The sequence below is a fragment of the Enhydra lutris genome, unplaced genomic scaffold (assembly GCF_002288905.1).
Source record: "Enhydra lutris kenyoni isolate GAN:26980312 unplaced genomic scaffold, ASM228890v2 scaffoldscaffold27, whole genome shotgun sequence".
NCBI classification, from domain to species: domain Eukaryota; kingdom Metazoa; phylum Chordata; class Mammalia; order Carnivora; family Mustelidae; genus Enhydra; species Enhydra lutris.
In genome coordinates, this window is record NW_019154111.1 from 6686191 (window position 1) to 6705680 (window position 19490).

Consider the following 19490-nt stretch of genomic DNA (forward strand, 5'->3'; position numbering starts at 1 on the left):
AACTGCTGGGAAAGTGGGTCCGGTTCTGCCATGAGATCAACACTCACGGGGGTACCGGGCTCAGGAAAGAGAAGTACTTCTTTTCTGATCCTAGTGAATATAGATCACTTCCAAATACTGCTCTGCTACCACACTTTTTGCTATTTATTTTCACTGACCTTAAGAAATCTACATTTTCGGTTCTGTTGTTAGTACTGCTGCACATTATCCATGGGCTTGCCGGCCCTACTTGTGCGTAGTCTGTGGAGATGCCGATCGCTCCCTTTACTCAATAAAATAGAATGGGAGACTACTGACCAAGGTCCACATTATCTACGGAAAACAGGGGAAAAATGAAGCTCCATATTTCTAATGCATTTGAAACATACATGTTATAAAATTATGGCCTCTGTTCCCATTTCAGACCTTCCTGGGCCTCCCTAGCAAGCTCCGGTTGGCACTCCGCTACCGGCACCGGGTAAAATCACCCAAGTCATAGAACACTTCTATAGGCTAACCCTTCTGTAAATAGTTCAGTTTACTATCCAAGAAAATAATCAGCAAACCCCAAAGAACTCTTTAAAATGAAAAACCCACGTTTTCACCTTTCAAACACTTGGCTATATAACTGTCAAGTGCCAAGAGTGTCACCATTATTATGTCAACTATGCATACCAAAATAACAAACATACACTGAGTAACTAGAGTGCAGTGCGCCTGGCGGTGGGAGAGTAAACGAGATACAGAGGGTAAAATATTCACCAAAGTACCTGCCACATCATTGCTTCTCTTAGCTATTGTTATTAGTTTGGGTGACGGCTAATGTGCATGTGATGTTTACCACTGTTTACTGTACTACTAATAAATTAGATAAAGAGGGTGCCTGGGTGGTTCAGTCGGTTAAGCATCTGCCTTCTGCTCAGGTCACGATCCCAGGGTCCTGGGAGTGAATCTCTCTTCTCTCTCTGCCACTCATGTTCATTCTCTCTCTCTCTCTCTCTCTCTCTCTCTCTCAAAAATAAATAAAATCTTTTAAAAAATTAGATAAAGAGGAGGAGGGGAAAAAGGAAAAGGAAGCAGAGGAGAAGAATAAAGAGACAAAGAAATATGTTGGCCAATATTTATTTAGCATTTTCTCTGTGCCAGTCATTAGCCGCTATTTATGTGTATTATCTCCTTGTGCAGTGGGGGAATATGGAAAAGGCAGAAAGGGATACAGCCTGGCAAAAAGGCTTCGGTCAGTTACGGAAGAAGAGCTCATGTGGATTTGATTTTAGAGTTTATCCTAGACAGTTGAGAAACAGTGAAGAATTTTTAACAAGACGATGACATGCTCAGATTTGCATTTTAGAAAGGTCATGCTGGCAGCATGAGACATAGATTGTACTAGGGAAAGACTGGAGGTGGGAGACCAGTTAGAAATGCAAGGCTCTGGTGGCAGCTCATGTGAGAGACGCTAAAGGTCTGGAAAAGTTATGTGGATGGAGAGGAGGGGAAGAATTTTAGGCAAGTTTCAGGGAGAGGCTGGACTAGGGGACACCATGGTGTGAGGAGAATTGCAGGGAGGAAAAAAAAAAACAAACCGACATGCTTATAGCATATCAACCTCACTTCTTCCAATGTCATATAATTTGTGACTAATAATATGTGCAGATTGGCATTACAATATAGAGTAAAACTTCCAAGTTTCTCATATAACAAAACAACAACTAAAAATTACATATAAAACTCTATACATCAATAAAAATATTCTCATTCTAAAGATAAAAGACTTCCATTTTGAAGTTTTTAAAGATTTAAAAATACAGAATATTCCATTAGATTCTTCTTCCAGAGATACCTCAGTGAAACCTCTTTGTTTCCCACAGAAACATTTTCACAGCAATTTTAAACAGGTAAGGACATAAATATCCTAGCTGTCCTATAACTTTCTAGAATTCTACAGAGCAAACGGCACTCACTATGAACTTCTTCTACCAACCTTTCTGCTTAAAAAATATACTAATTACAGGTCTTTCTTGCTTTTGTCTATTTCAAATGAAAATTAGAATTGAAATTTTCTCATAGTTTTAAAAAATGATGTTCTCGCCCTCTCCAAAGTAACGTGCTTCCTATTACTGAACACCAGAGGGCATCATTCCGTGAAAGCCAGGATTTGGGAGAGAGGGAGAAAGAGAAGGAATTCCATGGCTAATGAAAGAAACTGATTTTTTAGTATGTACCCTTATCTACCATGAAGCATTACCATGGTAACAGCACCAGTTAAGATGATTGTATATTTAGGTCACAGTATAAAAGAAGGAGCTTGAGCATGAGGGGAAAAAAGGGAAGCAAAATAAAGACAAGAATATATGAAGTGTGGAAGGAGGCAAACCAGCCAGAACCTACCTCACTCGCCCTTTGCTAATAGCTATTTCACAAAGTCATGCCTCTCACAAGAAAGGGCGATAGTAAATTCTAACTAAAATTAAAAGTTGCCATTGAAATTCAGAACCGTAAGTACCCGCAATCTTAATAAATTAAGAGGAACTCGTTCAGCATGGCAAAATGAAGAGACCACTATACTCGAAGTTGGGAGGTATGTGTTCTTAGGAAGCCCCTCGTGACCTGCCTCTGCCAGAAAAGCCTCCGTACCCACTTCAGCACATATCATGAGTTAATCTAAACGATATCAACACTCTCCTTCATCCTGCACAGCAGACAAAAGGAAATCTTAGTGTAGCAAAAGGTGGAAAGAGCATCCGCCAAAATACCAGGTAATTTCAGTGCCCTTGTTTTCCTCTGCCAGAGGCATTCACAGATCAATCAGAACAAGCATGCTGTGCCAACTAAGAATCTAGTTAGCACCAAATCTGCCTTGCTTAGGGTTTAGGGAATCCAACAAGTATATGCAGAGCTGAATTAAAAGGATGTGGAGTGGGATGCCTGGGTGGCTCAGTCCGTTAAGCATTTGCCTTCGGCTCAGGTCATGATCCCAGTGTCCTGGGATCGAGTCCTGCGTCGGGCTCGCTGCTTAGTGAAGAGTCTGCTTCTCTCTCTGCCTGTGCCTGCCACTCTGCCTGCTGTGTTCTCTCTCTCTCTCTGACAAATAAATAAATAAAATCTTTTAAAAAAATAAAAATAAAAAAAGGATGGGGAGAATAATGCTTAACTCTGAACACCAGAGTTTTGACTTCCCCAAACAGAGGGAAAACGAACGCTGCCACTATTCAGAGAGCCAATCAGCACAGCGTAAGACAAAGACTGAAGTCCAACCGCTTGTGTTTGCAACTAGGGGCTGCAACTTACCAGCTGTGCAATCTTGAGCCATTACCTGATGCCTCCGAATGCCGAAAAATGGGGACAATGACGTCTACCTCTGTAACATGACTGTTACAATGACACAACGAGAATTGATTCATCTATTCATTCATTCAACACCTATTTAAAAGCTCCTAAGATGCGCCAGACACTATCTTCAACGGTGGGGATAAAGCACTAACAGGACAGATGATATAATATGCGAAAGGTGCTTAGGACAGTGCCATCAACTTAGAACACACTCTATGAAAACTCATTTCCAAGGAAAAACAACCTGCTTCCTTTGTCCCACAGAAACCACACACACCACCACCACCATGCCCACGTGACTCAGCTAAGATTTGGGGTATGCAATTAGGACACTGGCTCTGATGCCCCGTAACAAAAGCAGTCCCAAAGCCCTGCTCAATGAATGAAGTGCAGACGGTGACGGGGAATGAAAGGCAGGTATTAATAGTTGCAAGGAGAATATTGATGGTGTTTGATACATAGGAGTCTGAGGAAAATGACACAGAATTCATACCATAAAATGTCCAACCAACTCAGAGATAAGTTTAAATGAAGAAAACCAGTCCTTCAAGAGAAATGTGTGACAAAATGTTTGTCAGTCTCTAGATCCTACTGAGTGAAGTGAAGAAAGATTAAGATCAGATCATGAGTGGGGTGTGATGTGAGTGGCTGTGTTGAGATAATCACCGATAGGCCTTCTGTCACAGGCACACTGCGAAGGCTGACATCAGTGACGGAGCTTGAACCAAGCACTTTGGGGGCTGTTAATGGCACACTCACACATTCTTGTCCTCACAGATTTCTCCCCCAGTTCCTCTTCATTTCCTGTTACTCAACTGCTCCCTCTTCTTCCTCTTTTGCACCTGCCTTAACTTGGTCACTGCTGTGGCCAGGAGAGATAAGTGTTTCCTAATCAGCCTACCTGTCTTCCTCCACTGAGGTGGGTTTCATGCCTTTCCTGCCTTCCCTGTCAGCCAGCAGGCTGGGGACTGCTGTTTTCCTCAGACCTCAGAGGCTGCCCCTCCTTCCTGTGCCCTTGGCCCTGGGGGATGGCTGCCCTGGATTAGAACTGGAAAATGCCACTAGAAGGTACATCCAAGCGCTTGATATTGGAATTATCTGGGTAAAGAGAAAGGGTCACATTTGGAGTAATGTGGTTTGTAAAAGTGAAGACAGCCTCTCTCTCTGCCTCCCTGCAGAACTGAATGTGGGGACTCATCCCAAAGGGACTTTTACCTACATCTGAATGCTAGTCCCTTCCATATCTACCCCTGAAGTTGAAAGCTGCAAATGTTTTCTTTGGGCTCCCTTGAACTTGAACTATGGTAGGGATATTCAAATCCACATATTTTGTCACTCCAATCCCTCTCCAGACACCCTCAGGCATACTTACATAAACAAATATGCCTCTTTCTTTTGTAGGAAGACCAAGCATCTGTTGGGAATTTTGGGCCCCAGGACTCTCCCTCACTCCCACCCCACTTCATTCATAGAGGGTTTGTTTTTTTTTTCAAAATTTGATTTTTTTTTCCGTGTTCCAAGATTCATTGTTTATGCACCACATTCATAGAGTTTTAAAACAGTAAGCTGACTTGGCTGGAATTTCCACACCTTTACTTTCCAGCTTTAATTAACCTAATTGTTTAGCCTAGTAAAAAATACAGAACCAAAAGACTTTGCATATCTATGAACTGCCTCAACTGGAACACATTACTAATAATAGTAATAGCAATAAAAATTCATCTGGCATTAACATATTACTTCTTGAGACCTTAGGCACCAAATCCTGCAAAGCTGCGACACTGTCAGCCCAAAATTCTCCCGTCCTTGTGACAAATCTCTGAAGTCCACTTTCTAAATTGTAACCCAATACACTTCCCAACATGAAACTGGCTTCTGGCCAAATCAACCGGTTTACCTCTATGGTTATCAGTTCCTTGTTATTATCGTCCAAGTAAGACACGCACACATGCCTAACTGCAGCTTCTAAAGTGTACTGTCATCATTATTTGCTTATCAGTAAAAATGTAATCTCCCTGCCATATGCTTTCCAATACAATGTATACACATGCAGACTGCCCACAGAACAGAATGCAGGGCCTTTGCCAAAGGACGCCAGGCTGAGCATCAAGGGGAGTTTACGAGCTGCCTCACTTCCAGAGTCCTCTTAAATCCAGTAAGCCAGAAGAGCCGGGAGTGAAGTCAGGTTCTGGTTACCCAAGGATATGGCCATTTGGACTTCCCTGGTCCGGCAGGAGAAAGGCTGCCCGCTGTGGCTGGGCTCCAGCCTGAGGCATGCCCAAAGTAGAGGCCTGGGTGCCCCAGCCTCCTGCCCCTTAACGCTGAGCTAACACAGCTGGAGCCAGAACTCCCTGGTCTTTTCCCCAGAGACTCCTCACCCTCACTCCACCCCACCCCCCAAATCAAGTTTTTCCCAAGCCATTCCTGTCACCCCATGGTTCCCCTCTCCAGTCTGGATGGTTCCCCTCTCCAGTCTGGATGGCTCCTCTCTCCTTGAGCCCTGACCTCTGCGTGGCCCTGGCGGTGGCCAGGGCTGCAAGTTGCCCCCACTTCGGAGCAGGGGCAGCATGCCAGAGCACGGGCCGGTGTGGGGTAGAGCGCGGGGACCTGTGTTTGTGCTGCTGGCTGCACGTACTAGGGGATGGTCAAACCACACGCCCGGCTGCTACATACCCACTGCCACCCAGCGCTAGGAAAAAGAGCAAGAAACGCAAAGACAAACCAGAGAGAGAGGAAAGGGAAATAGAAAGTCAGTGTGGGGAATTCTGAAGCTCAAGGGCTGCGAGGCGCCGGCTCCGGCTGGGCTTGCAGCGCCTGGTCAGGCAGACTCAGAACCCTCCTGTGACTGAGGCCACAGACATACCGCGGCCGTGAACTGACATAAGGACACAGGAGGGCGGTTTGGGTGAGCTATCAGCAGGCAGCTCTGCTTGCCTTAGGCAGTTACCTCTATTTCTCTGCTCTCCTCCTGCTTCTCTGCACCAAAGACTCCCACAGATATTTCCATTCAGGCAATAGCCTTGGTCTCCTGGCCTAGGGCTGGTGGCTCCATGGACCCTAGCATGGACGATTCTGTGGCTCAAAGCAGCCTCCAGGGCAGCGATGGGAAGGAGGGCAGAGAAAGGGATGGGGATCCTGGACGAGGACTGAGGCAGTGGGAGTGTGCTGCTCTCTGGGTCAGTAATTCAGGGGAAACTTCCCTTCTTGAAAGCTCTCCCAGGGAACCTCCTCCACCCTGCGAGGGGCCCAGGGGGGCACCGGGCAGAGCGTACAGGTGGGATTTCTGCGCGATCCACCCTGCAAGGACTTGGACCGCACCTCCTGGGTTCCGTGAGCTACAAGTTAGCAGCGATCACCCAGGTCCGCGCGTGCGGATGACGAGGGGCACTGTGGGTGCAGCGGCCCCTAACTGCGACCCCGTGCCCCACCTGCGTGGCCCAGGGCCCATGGTGAGGTGGGGGTCTGGGAAGCCCTGGCATGATCCCGGATCTCGCGGGCTTTGGGCTGGGACAGTATCCCCAAGACCAGGCGGACTGCTGATTTGGTGTGCGGGACCGAAGTGGGATGCGGTTGCAGGAAGCTTCCCCCTTCTGTTCTGGGATCTTTTTCTCATTCTTATAACATCCCCCCTACCCCCCGCCCCGCCGCTCCTTGATCCAGGTCCTCCGACCGCAGCACCTAGCCTCCTCCAACGGACCCAGCGCCGGCACCCAAGGAACTGCTCAGAAGGCGGAGCCAGGGGACCGTGCGGGGCCGGGGCGAGCCGGGCCTCCACCCCAAACGCTCGGGAGAAGTGGCCAGACCCCCAAGCAGGAAGGAGCGTGAGGGACAGGAAAGGGCAAAGCTCTCCTTGTTTCTCTCCTGACAGCATCTTGGGGAGGGGCTAGCACGCTGGAAGGGGAGCGAGGACCCGCAGGCGCGGCTCGCAGGCTGCCTCCGCCACATTCCACCGGACTCAGTGACCCGCGGAATCGCGCCCCCGCCTCGCGCTTTGCCTCGTTTGCCCCCTCCTTCCAAACCCGCCATCACTTGCCTTCAGCCCTCCAAGCCCCAGCAGTCAAAGTTTCCGTCTGAGAATCTGCACTTGTGGAGGGCTATCTCCCAATTTCCCAGTCCCCGACCCCCTTCACGCCGGGTTCTGGGGACTGGGAGGGACCCTGCCGTGCCAGGGTCGCTGAGAACTGGGCAGCGCGGCGCCCTTACCTGCGGCCGGTGTAGCTCCAGCTGCCTCCCGGGACTGCGATTTCCTTGGTGAAGGCTGGCAGGAACGAAGAGCCCTTCGCAGGTTCGGGGCTGACTGGCCCCGGGAACGGGCTGCGCACCGCTCAGAGTCCGAAGCCAGCCGCCAGCTCCTTTTCTCCCTTGATCTTGCAAGAAAAACGGCAAAGATTAGTTGGTACCGCGACACCCGGAGGGGTGGGGCGGGGAGGCGGGGTGAGAGCGGACCCAAAGGATCGGACGAGAGCTGCGGAGCTCGGGCGCGCGCGGGCAGAGTCGCGCACCCCACACCGGTCCCGGTCACTTGGCGTGTCTGGAACCCCTTCGCGGTTTGGGCTGGAGTTAAACTGACGCTGCCCCCGCCCTCCACACCAAACCACCACAGGCAAGGCAGAAAGGACTTTCAAACCTGGCTTTGAGGAAGAAGGCGAGTCTGGAGAGCATAACAGAACCAAGACCTGGATGCACCCGCGGGCTGGGCGGGATTCATTTCTTCACCAAAGTGCTTGGGGAAGTAGTAATTAGTGTGGGGACAACACCTACTTCAGTGCCTCCGGCGATGTCCTAGTGGGATCTGCGGTTTCAAGGCTCTTAGCCAACCCGCAGGCTGGCGCGCGCGCGCGCGTGTGTGTGTGTGTGTGTGTGTGTGTGCGTGCGTGTGTGAGCGCGCGCGCCCGAGTGTGTGTGTGTGTGTGTGTGTGTGTGTGCGCGTGTGTCTGTTAGTATGTGTGTGCGCGCACGGTGGCTCGCTCCCTGGAGCGGGTCTCTGCGCCCCGGCGCCTTTGGTATAGCAGAAGACCGTGTCTGTTCCTGCGTGAGTGTTCCATTAGCTGCAATGGGCGGACAATTTCTGGAGAGAACATTTACAATTTTCTTCCAATATGACAGGATTAGTTGCTGTTGAAGGGGCTCCTCCAATGAAATCTCCTCTGCTCTCTGATTTGGCGGTTCTTCTGAGCAAATATGACAGCCTTTTCTCCAGGCTCCTTTCCGCTTCTCCACGTCCATCCCCAGAGCCCAGCTCTCCATCTGCAATTTCTACACCAGAACCTTTACAATTACCACCACCACCCAGTCCCATTCCTGCAAGTACATGATTGCTATAGAGGTGACATGACACATTGGGAAGAACAGTGTTGCTTCTAAGTTGCCGAAGATGCTTAAGCTCAATTTTTCCAGGTGGGAAAATGTTAGAATAAATCCACTGTGCTTTGTAAACATGTAATCATGCTGAACTATTTACAGATTGTTTATTTCTTTTGGATATTGGCAAACGTGCTACAGAGAGAGGTAAATTTTTTTTTTCTTCTAATTTTAAGCATGGTCTAGTGTCCATGTTTTCTTCAACTAGTAGGCATTACATTACGAAGTAACTTCATGGAATTGGGGGTCTCCATGAAAATAATTAAGATGCAAACTTCTTGTGTTGCAACAGCCTTAGGTTTTACGTCTTCATAGAAATTCCTTCCAAGAAGACTACTTAACTATTTTTAGATACTAAACCATTTGACAAAGGCACAATGTTATGATTCTAAAGCATAGCTGAGAACAAGACTTCCTTTTGGGAAAAGTAAATGTGTATATGAAGATAACATGGATTTTTACTTTTTACAATCAAATGAAAAACAATGAAACCTTAAATTGAATAACACAGAATTAGATACATCACCTCTTGTATCACAAAGACAAAGAACAAGTTGGTTTAATATATCCGATACAATTCAGTTGAATTCTTGATGCCCAGGTTTTGCTAGGTGTCAAAGAGCATATGGAATAGCAAAAGTTAGTGTCCCTTTTCTTTGCAAGCTTCCAGTCTTATTAGTTAGGAAAGACACTCCTATGAGACACCCATGTAGCAGCTGACAATCAACGTGATAGATTATACAGCAATATAAATTCACTGAGAAAGGGAAATCCTATACTGAAAAGTACCTTCAGCTTCCAAATCCCTACATCCTGCCATCCCCAAAAGATTCTAAGATACTTGTTAGAAAATCAAGACAGCTTTGTCCAATCTTGGTCCTACCCACCCCCCAAGCATTTGGTCCATGACATTAACAATCTGAGGTAGTCACTTCCTCTCCTTTAGGGGCTGTTTAAAAAATGAATTCACATTCTCCTTCCTTACTCCATTTCTTTTAAACCGTAAAAACCCAAGGAGTTTTTGAACCACCTTTTTGAGTTCTTTTTGAACCACCTGCCAGTACAACCTCCCCCGCAACACAAACACAAGCGAAAGCAGAAATGTAAAGCGGAATGGATCCCTGACCAGTGATGGGGAAGAAAACTCAGCGATCTGTTACTAATTTATTCTTTCGTATCATTAATGCCTTCTTGTATAAATAAGACTACACATTCCAAAAAAAGCGGTACAAGCAAAAAGCCAATGAAAGCTAACAAATAGTTTCTTAAACCTGAATAAAACAGTCTGTGAATAACTGAACTATGTTCAAAGGAAGTCACTATACTCATGGCCTTTTGGAAACGAGCTTCAAATGGAAGCCCCATTTTTGCCAAACAATCAGCAATGATGTCCATTTTCTTCCTCTAGGTCATCAATGGAGACACTTTGTTTATGTATATTTATAGCTGTGCCACTCACTGTGCGATTTTGGAAAAATTATTTAATTGCCTGTAAAAGGGAGATAATGATAGTGTTATCTCCTGGGGTTGTTTTAACGAACAGAATTAATTCATGTAAAATTTTCAGCCTGTTATATAGCAAATGAGCTATAACTGTGACTGTTGGGATTTAAAAACATAGATTCTTGGACCATACCTCTGACCTATTGAGTCAGAATATTTAAGAATGAGTCTTGCCAATGGGAACCATACTGCTCATCAACACCATGCAGTAAGTAAGCATCTTAAACATAGTCCATCATAACACAGATTCCCCAGGTCCCCATCCTTTTCCCTTCTAGTTTCTCTTTCTTTACAAGGGAAGATCATGTGTATTCTGAGCATTTTACTTTTATTTCTTTTCTTTTTCTTTTAAGATTTTGTTTATTTCTTTGACAGACAGAGATCACAAGTAGGCAGAGAGGCAGGTAGAGAGAGAGGGGAAGTAGGCTCCCTGCTGAGCAGAGAGCCTGATGTGGGGCTCGATCCCAGGACCCTGGGACCATGACCTGAGCCGAAGGCAGAGGCTTTAATCCGCTGAGCCACCCAGGAGACCCCTTTACTTTTATTTCTTAAGCCAGTTCCCTAAGATAGAAGAGTACACCCCAATTCCAGCATACAGCTTTTACATTTATTAGTAAGTCATGGTGTGGAACATTTTCAAAAAGTGCTTTTTAAAGACTTTGTAGAATGTACCTACGTGTTCTCCTTTATCTACATGGCTATTTTCCACCTCAAAGAACACTAATAAATTAGTAATTTCCATTTGTGAAGCCAAACGTCATTACCTACAACCTCATAAAGCTAGTTTCAGGCATGGGTTGAAGAGCTCTGCTGCCTGAAAGGGATGACTTTGAATCTTTGACAAAGCGCCCTTTTGATTAAGACTGTGAATAAGGTCACTACTAACACTGAGGAGAAGGAGTATGGCACGTCTCATTCCTGGGAAGGTGGTGCATATTTTATCGTGGCACATTGATTTCAGTGCAGTAATAATTAGGGTTCAGTAATTAGATGCACAAATCAGCACTCTATCATCATAAGTGGATTAAGAGGGTGACAAGTTCAACTCAAGTGATTTCCCACCAGGTATGGCGGCCATAACATTTTCTTAATTTTCTGCTTTCAAAGAACCAAGAAAGAAAATGAAGGTGAAAACTTGGCCTCCATGGGGAAATGGACCAAGTGCAGGAGAGCCTGCCTCCTTCACCTCCCACTCAAACAAAGCCTTCAATAGTCGAATACGGAAGGCACAGCATTTATCAGCAGGAGATTTGGGAACTGCAGGCTGACTTGGCTAGTATCTGCCAAAGGAACTTTTCTATTCCTTGACCTCAATGTGCAATAGAACCACCCTGCATTAAAAGTGACCCTCCACTAGATGACAATCACAGCTTAAAATGGGTTCTCCAGTGTCCCTCACTGTTTTGAAATCTTAATAACAGCCCCATAAAAGAAACACTATTCTTCTGAGAGTTTTTTGTTTTCCATATAAACCTTCTTGGAGTAATCGAAATGCTTCTATTCTTTAGCTAAAAAAGACGATCTCTTTTTCTTCCAGAAAATCCTAAGCTTTTTTTTTTTTCCCCCAGACCCTGCAACAGGAACTTCCACATACAAATGGGAATCATTCTGATGGACAGTGTTTGTGGAGAGTCTAACAAACAAATAGCTTGGCTATTTTTTTTTCCTTTTCCTTTTTTCTTGAAGTTTGGTGTCACAGCTGTGTTAAAAGCTTCCTGTACTAGCAGGGATGGCGTTATCTACAGCCCGAAAACTTTAACTGCTGCTGAGTCTACAATATTTAAAATACAGTTCAGAGCTCTTTTTCAAACAGGGAATGCAAAGAAGGAGGGGGGCAGGGAATGAAACACCGCCCTATAAAATGTTAAGAGCTGCAATGGTGATAAATCAGTGTTAAGCATGCAGGAGAAAAAGGCCACTGGGACGCATGTTTACTTAGAGAAGCATCTAGTGTATGTGCATTCCTCCTACCAGGCGGTAATGCTGAGATCCTTTTCGGAGGTAACCTCTAACACAAAGAGAACTGAAACATTTCAACTGCCTTCTACCTTGGGGTATATTTCAACAAACAGCTTAAGCGTCCTCCTTCCACAGCGTAAGCTGGATGCTGGTGTCTAAGGCGGAGATAAGATTCTAGAACACAAGTGCAAAGTGAAACTTTTATTAGACTCTTCTCTGTGTATGGGGCTCCAAATTACTTGAATCCATGGCCCATTATGCAGGAAAGGGTAGTGTAGGAATACTCAAAATCCTTTTACTCTGTGAAGAAACCTAATTTCTTAGAATTTAATTTAATTCTTAATTTATGTGAACTCTTGGGAATTCACATAATTTCTCAGATCATATACTTCACCCTGTTCTTAAGCTACAAGGGTCTTTCAAGGGAAGGGTGGAAATGCTAACCATTCAAAAAAAAGATATCCTGGAGCCCCCAAAGCACAGGACAGCCTCCTCACGAAATGTGATTTACCCTCTATTTAAAGAGAGTGACTGAGATCACTGTGACTCAGAAAGCAGAGGTTTGCCAAACAAGACTCAAACTGAGTATGTTTGATAATATCATTCCATACAGACCTTTTCACTCTTTTTTTTTTTTTTTTGGTCATTTTATTTATTTATTTTTATATAGATTCAATTAGCCAACATATAGTACATCATTAGATTTCAAATGTAGTGTTCAATAATTCATCAGTTGCATCTAATACCCTCTGCTCATCACATCACATGCCATCCTTTATCCCCATCATCCAATTACCCCATCCTCCCCGCAACCTTCCCTCCAACAACTCTGAATTTTTCTCCTAAAGTTAAGAGTCTCTCATGGTTTTTCTCCTTCTCTGATCTCCTATTCAGTTTTCCCTCCCTTCCCCATGATCCTGGGCACTGTTTATTATATTCCACATATGAGTGAAAGCATGTAATTGTCTTTCTCTGATTGACTTATTTTGCTCAGCATAATGCCCATTTACATAGATGTGGATGGAACTGGAGGGTATTATAGAGCTTTTCACTTTAAAAACACTTTTACTAGCATGTCCAAAAAGGAAACAATTAACAAGGCAGCCTACAAAATGGGAAAAGATATGTGCAAATGCCATATCTGATAAAGGGCTAGTATCCAAAATCTATAAAGAACTTACCAAACTCAACACCCAAAAAAACAAATAATCCAGTTAAGAAATGGGCAGAAAACATGAATAGACACTTTTCCAAAGAAGACACCCAGATGGATAACAGACACACGAAAAGATGCTCAATGTCACTCAGCATCAGGGCAATACAAATCAAATCCATGATGAGATACCACCTCACACCTGTCAGAATGACTAAAATTAACAACACAGAAAACAACAGGTATCGGTGAGGACGTGGAGAAAGGGGAACCTTCTTGCACTGTTGGTGAGAATACAAAGTGGTGCAGCCATTGTGGAAAAGAGTATGGGGGAGGTTCCTCAAAAAGTTAAAAATAGAACTACTCTACAATGCAGCCATTGTACTACTAGGTATTTACCTGAAGGATACAAAAATACAGACTTGAAAGGGTACATGCACCCCAATGTTTACAGCAGCATTATCAACAATAGCCAAACAATGAAAAGAGCCCAAATGTCCATCAACTGATGAATGGATAAAGAGGAGGTGAGAAATACATACACATATATACATAATATAGATGTATATATGTGTATACATATATGTGTATATATAATGGAATACTACTGAGCCATCAAAAAATGAAATTTTGCCATTTGCAATGACATAGATGAAGTTAGAAAGTATTATGCTAAGTGAAATGAATCAGAGAAAGACAAATACCATGATTTTACTCATATGTGGAATTAAGAAACAGAACAGACAAACATATGGGAAAGGAGAATAAAAGAAAAGAGAGGACAACAAACCATAAGAAATTCTTAACAACAGAGAACGGAGGGTTGATAGAGGGAGATGGGTGGGGGATGGGCTAGATGGGTGATGGGTAGTAAAGAGGGTACTTGTGATCAGCACTGGGTGTTATATATAAGTGATGAATCACTGAATTCTACTTCTCAAACCAATATTGTACTGTATGTTAAGTAACTAGAATTTAAACAAAAATTTAAAAAGCAAACAAAACCCTCCAAAACTAGCGCACCTAAAGAAGCATCCCTAAAGTACTCCTTGATTTCCTGGGCCTAATGAGATGGATCCAGACACTTTGTCTCTTCTTTCTCATTTATTCAGCAAGATTCCTGGGTTTGGGACTTAAGGGCCTCATTTATAAATCTCATAGGCAGTACTGTATAAATCCCTACTGAAAGGAATGAGGTAAGGTCCCAGGCAAAGTCAATGTACATGCTACATTCCTACAATGCTTTTAGTGACAAATATCTTCCTAGAAAGCGAGTTAATTTAAAAAGCATGCCAAATAACATGTATCGGTAATCACTGAAAGTCTTCAATAACAAGTGAAAATCTAACCTCAAAGATCCACAGCTGACACCAAGTGCTCTCCTTTTATTGATGCCAGGATACAGAGTATATAGATTCTCCTACTTGACAGTAATCCCCTGGAAGTGTTCCTTTCTTGAACAGGTTTCATGTAAACAAGCTAAGCAATCATGTAAAGCAATACTGGGAAGGCATTATTAAAACTTAAGACATACATTAATGACCCATGAAGGGAACTGAATATGCCACTCCCCAACTATGCCTCTTTGACATATTATTTTGAGCTGGTTATTTTTAAGGAATAGGAGATACACAAGTTCTGAAAACTGAGAAGCTGCCTTTTTAAAAATCTTTTTTTTTTTAAGATTTTATTTACTTATTTATTTGAGAAAAAGAGAGCTAGAATGAAAGAGGGAGAGAAGGGAGGAGCAGGGAGAGAGGGAGAGAGAAATCTAAAGCAGACTCGGCATTTAGCATGGAATCCCACACGGGGCTTGATCTCAGAACCTTGAGATCATGACCTGAGCAGAAATCAAGACTTGGAGGCTCAACTGACTGAACCACCCATGCACCCCATTAAAGTTAGCTTTGGTAAGAGGCATTTATAGGGGAAATCTCCATTTATAAAGGTTACTCCTCTCTGTACCAGGAAGAGAAGGATGACAAAATCTTTGGAAACTCTTATCAATGGAGAAAGTGAGGGCTTAAATCTGCATCAGACCTAACCCTCACTTACTGTTTTTCTGGGTAACTTCCTGGAACTGCCTTCATTCCTATTCATCCAGTATCTTCTTTTGTCTTTAGCTGGAGATGTTATTCAAGGTGACAGCCTTGAATAGGTGGGCCATTACAGGAGAGTTACTCAGTTTTCCTGGGTCTCTCTCATGTATTCCCATGTTAGTAAACTTTTGCTTGTTTTTCTCCTATTAATTTTTTTATTATGGGGGGGGTCTCAGCCAAGAACCTAGAAGGGTGGAGGGAATATTATTTTTCCTCCTCTACGCCATCTACCAAAACCTTGGGTTCATGCTTTACAGTATGCGGGACAACAAATGTAACTAAAAGTCACGGGATTCCATGCCTAATTTCCAAAGTTAGTTAATGGAGGTACCTAGAATAGGTATCCAAAACTCTCCACAGAGCAAAGCAAGGTTTAGGTTCACAATTTATCAGGTATGTGATCTCAGACAAAAATGCTTAGTCCTTGGGGCACCTGGGTGGCTCAGCGGGTTAAAGCCTCTGCCTTCAGCTCGTGTCATGATCTCAGGGTCCTGGGATCGAGCCCCGCATCGGACTCTCTGCTCAGCGGAGAGCCTGCTTCCTCCTCTCTCTCTCTCTCTTTCTGCCTGCCTCTCTGCCTACATGTGATCTCTGTCAAATAAATAAATAAAATCTTAAAAAAAAATGCTTAGTCCTTCTCCATCTCAGTTCCCTCATATGTAAACAATGTGTAGATTCTGCCCCAGAGTCGTGATGATCAAAAGACATCATTTCTGTGAAAAGCACTTTGTAAAATGTCAATTATTACTAACTGACTAACTATGTAATTAAATTGTGATTCAAATGACTGATTTCTTTTCTCCTTGACCAATTCTAACTCCCTTCAGGCAGGTATTTCCTTCTTAATTAAAAATAATGTCTACTTAAGAAAATATTAACCAATATGTGGCTGGGGACAGGGAAAGTTTGGGGTATCATGTTAATATTGTGCATTCAAATCACATCAGAAAAGAATATATGTGAATTCCTACCAGAAAAATGAAGGAGTCACTGGTGCCTCCTTTTGTTCACATTCTTGGTCTCATCAATTCCTGGTTTGGAATACTGAGTCTAAGTACCCCTTGTCCTTATATGGCTCTCAACAAATAAAGATAAATTTTCTGTTCTGAAAAGAAGATGTTTTAGGGCCTGTCCTGCCTCGCATCAAATACAGAATTCCAAGGTTTGCTTTGCGCTGGCTTCTAAAATTCTAAGTAGTGATACCTGTTCACTTTAGGAATGAGTTTCTAATTTCATAAAGTACTTTATGATAGTAAAATGCTATAGACTAACTCTTTATGAATCTACACATTTATAAAAGAAACTGACTTCCTCAAATTCACAAATGTTTTCTCATTCCAAGCCTATTTGCTTTTAAATATTGTCTCAGGCCCAACTGCTACCCTGTTCTTACACATCCTATAGATTGGCTTGAGATTCACCAGAGAATCTAGGCCCCAAATCTCTACTTCCTAATGCTTCTGAGTAAGTTTAGACTTGGACTCCCTCTTAAATGTATATATTTCTGATCTGAACCATGCTCTTCCTATCTCTTTTAAACCTAACAACATTTCCTGTACATCAGGGTGTGGTCAGTACAGCTGAGCTGTAGGCACAGCGGACCTTTCCCCCAGTAACCAAGTCAGCTTTCTTTAACCGTATTCAGTCTCAACTGTATTCAATGCGGTTAACTGATCACAACTTGAAAACTCTGGGGAACATTTCTCGGGGTACTACCATACTATTATGATAATGATTCTCAGGGAGGAATTTTTTTTTTTTTAAGATTTTACTTATTTATTTCACAGACAGAGATCACAAGTAGGCAGAGAGGCAAGCAAAGAGAGAGGAAGGGAAGCAGGCTCCCTGCTGAGCAGAGAGCCCGATGCAGGGCTTGATCCCAGGACCGTGAGATCATGACCTGAGCCAGGCAGAGACTTAACCCACTGAGCCACCCAGGCGCCCCCTCAGGGAGGAATTTTAAAACTCAAGTTAAAATAGGAGTTGTCTTTGGCACTGAGCTTATTACTTTTGGCCAAAACACTAATATGCATATTAACACAAATACATTACTTATATTTCATTAAAAATAATCACAACATATTAAACACATGTCTCACTATGCCTGTTTAGTGATAATGACTTACTCTGAAATGTGAGAATTGGCAAAATGTCGTATTTCATTATCCCTCCTCTTGAGAAGTTCTGATTGTTTTCTTGTCGTTCTAATCTGGAGCTACCACTGGTGAATTTAACTTGTGACCTAAAAGGAAAGCACTGGATTAACAGACTAATGAAAACAGAGAAATAGGAGTAAATTCTAAAAATGATTGCAGTGGCTGGAAAGAGATTACAGTGGACAGAGGGAAAATGGGAAGAAATTGTGAAAAAGGCACTTCTTCAGAAACTCACAATCTAAAAAAGACAACTAATAACTAGCTGTTATTATGTGTTATACGTATGTGTGCACACAACACACGGCCTTGGCCTTGGGAGGAAGGCAAAATATGCTGTCAGGAAAGGGCAATGGGACACTGCTATTCTGTGCTCCTTTGCTAAATGGCTGGAAACTATAGCTTGGCTCTCACGCTGAAACCTGAAAGTTCTCAGCTCCTCCAATGCAGCTTATAAACCCATTTCACTGAGCTCTTAAGGTAATTAAGTAGCAAAAACAAAAACAGTCCTGAAAAGCCTTCCGTTTCTTTCTTTCTCTTTGCTCATTTCTTTCTTTCCCTGGTGCGATGACAGTTCTCTCTGGGGGCCTCTTTTAGAAGCCTGATGCCACAGAGGAAAAGAACTTACTCAAAAAACACTTGGGGTATGGTGATGGCAGGGAGGAGAGACCTGCAAGTGTGGAGCCACCTAGTTGCTAAGGAGAAGGGTCAGAGTCTAATACTCAAAACTAGCATGCCACTGTGTCTCTCAAAATGGATCCACGGTGAACCAGAAAAATTAATCTCAGTCTTTTATTAAAGATATAAATAGCATCTCCTATGCCAGTGTTAAACAAAGCACAGCAGCACTAGGGAAGCAGTGTTTTTGAAGCATTTCTATGTGACTGTGTATAAACATGCAGAGTATTTGTTTAGCTTTCAATTCGCCCTGAAGAATAAAAGTGACCTTCTGGTATAGATAATACTTCATATGCAATTCCAAACAACACGAATTTGCAGATGAATGGTTCTTTTGGAGTAGATCTCCAGTTTCCATTCACCTTCTCCTATCTTTGCTCCTATCGCTGCAAATGTTTATGTATTTCCTTAATAGTGACCATCTTGACTCACTTAAAAATAACTTGCCAAACATTTGTCTATTTTTGTGCACACTTCTGTGTGGTGAGATCAGCAAATAGCAAACTTCATACATAGCAAACTACATACAAAAAGGATGATGTAGTCTGTACACAGCATTGCCCTACTGCAATGGAATGAACTGGGTGAATGTGCACCCGGCCACATCTGGTTACATCAGCCCCTTGGAAGGAGGTTACTGAAGCACTGGGATACCAATGCACCATCTATGACCAACATCCTTTGGAGAACATCAAAGGATGACCTCATCCTGTATTTCTTAATTAACTCAGTATTGTAAATTTATGATTTTATGCTTCATTAATTTAAAAACAAATGTTAACCACCTGATAGATTTGTTCCAAAATCTATTACAAAATAACCTGGCTTCCAAAGTGAAATGCAACAGTGATGTCTTAGTAGTAAGAGCTCTGGGTCCCAATCTGAATTGTTCTGGGTGACATGGCCTTGGACAGGTAATTTAACTCATCCATGTTTCATTCTCTTTATCTGCAAAATGGCAATGTGCCCATCCTAAGCAATTCCAGGTGATTTAAAAAATATTTTAATACTTTAAGACTCGTTATATTTTGAGAAACCAGCTATTCATAACAGTCCTTTGGTTAACTTTATGATGATTTTTGTAATCTTTAATATTTATACACGCATGCTAAGTTTGTTAGGCAGAAAAATGCCTCCCCCTCCAAGATATCCACATTCTTTTTTTTTTATATATTTTTTTAATTTTATTTTTTATAAACATATATTTTTATCCCCAGGGGTACAGGTCTGTGAATCACCAGGTTTACACACTTCACAGCACTCACCATAGCACAT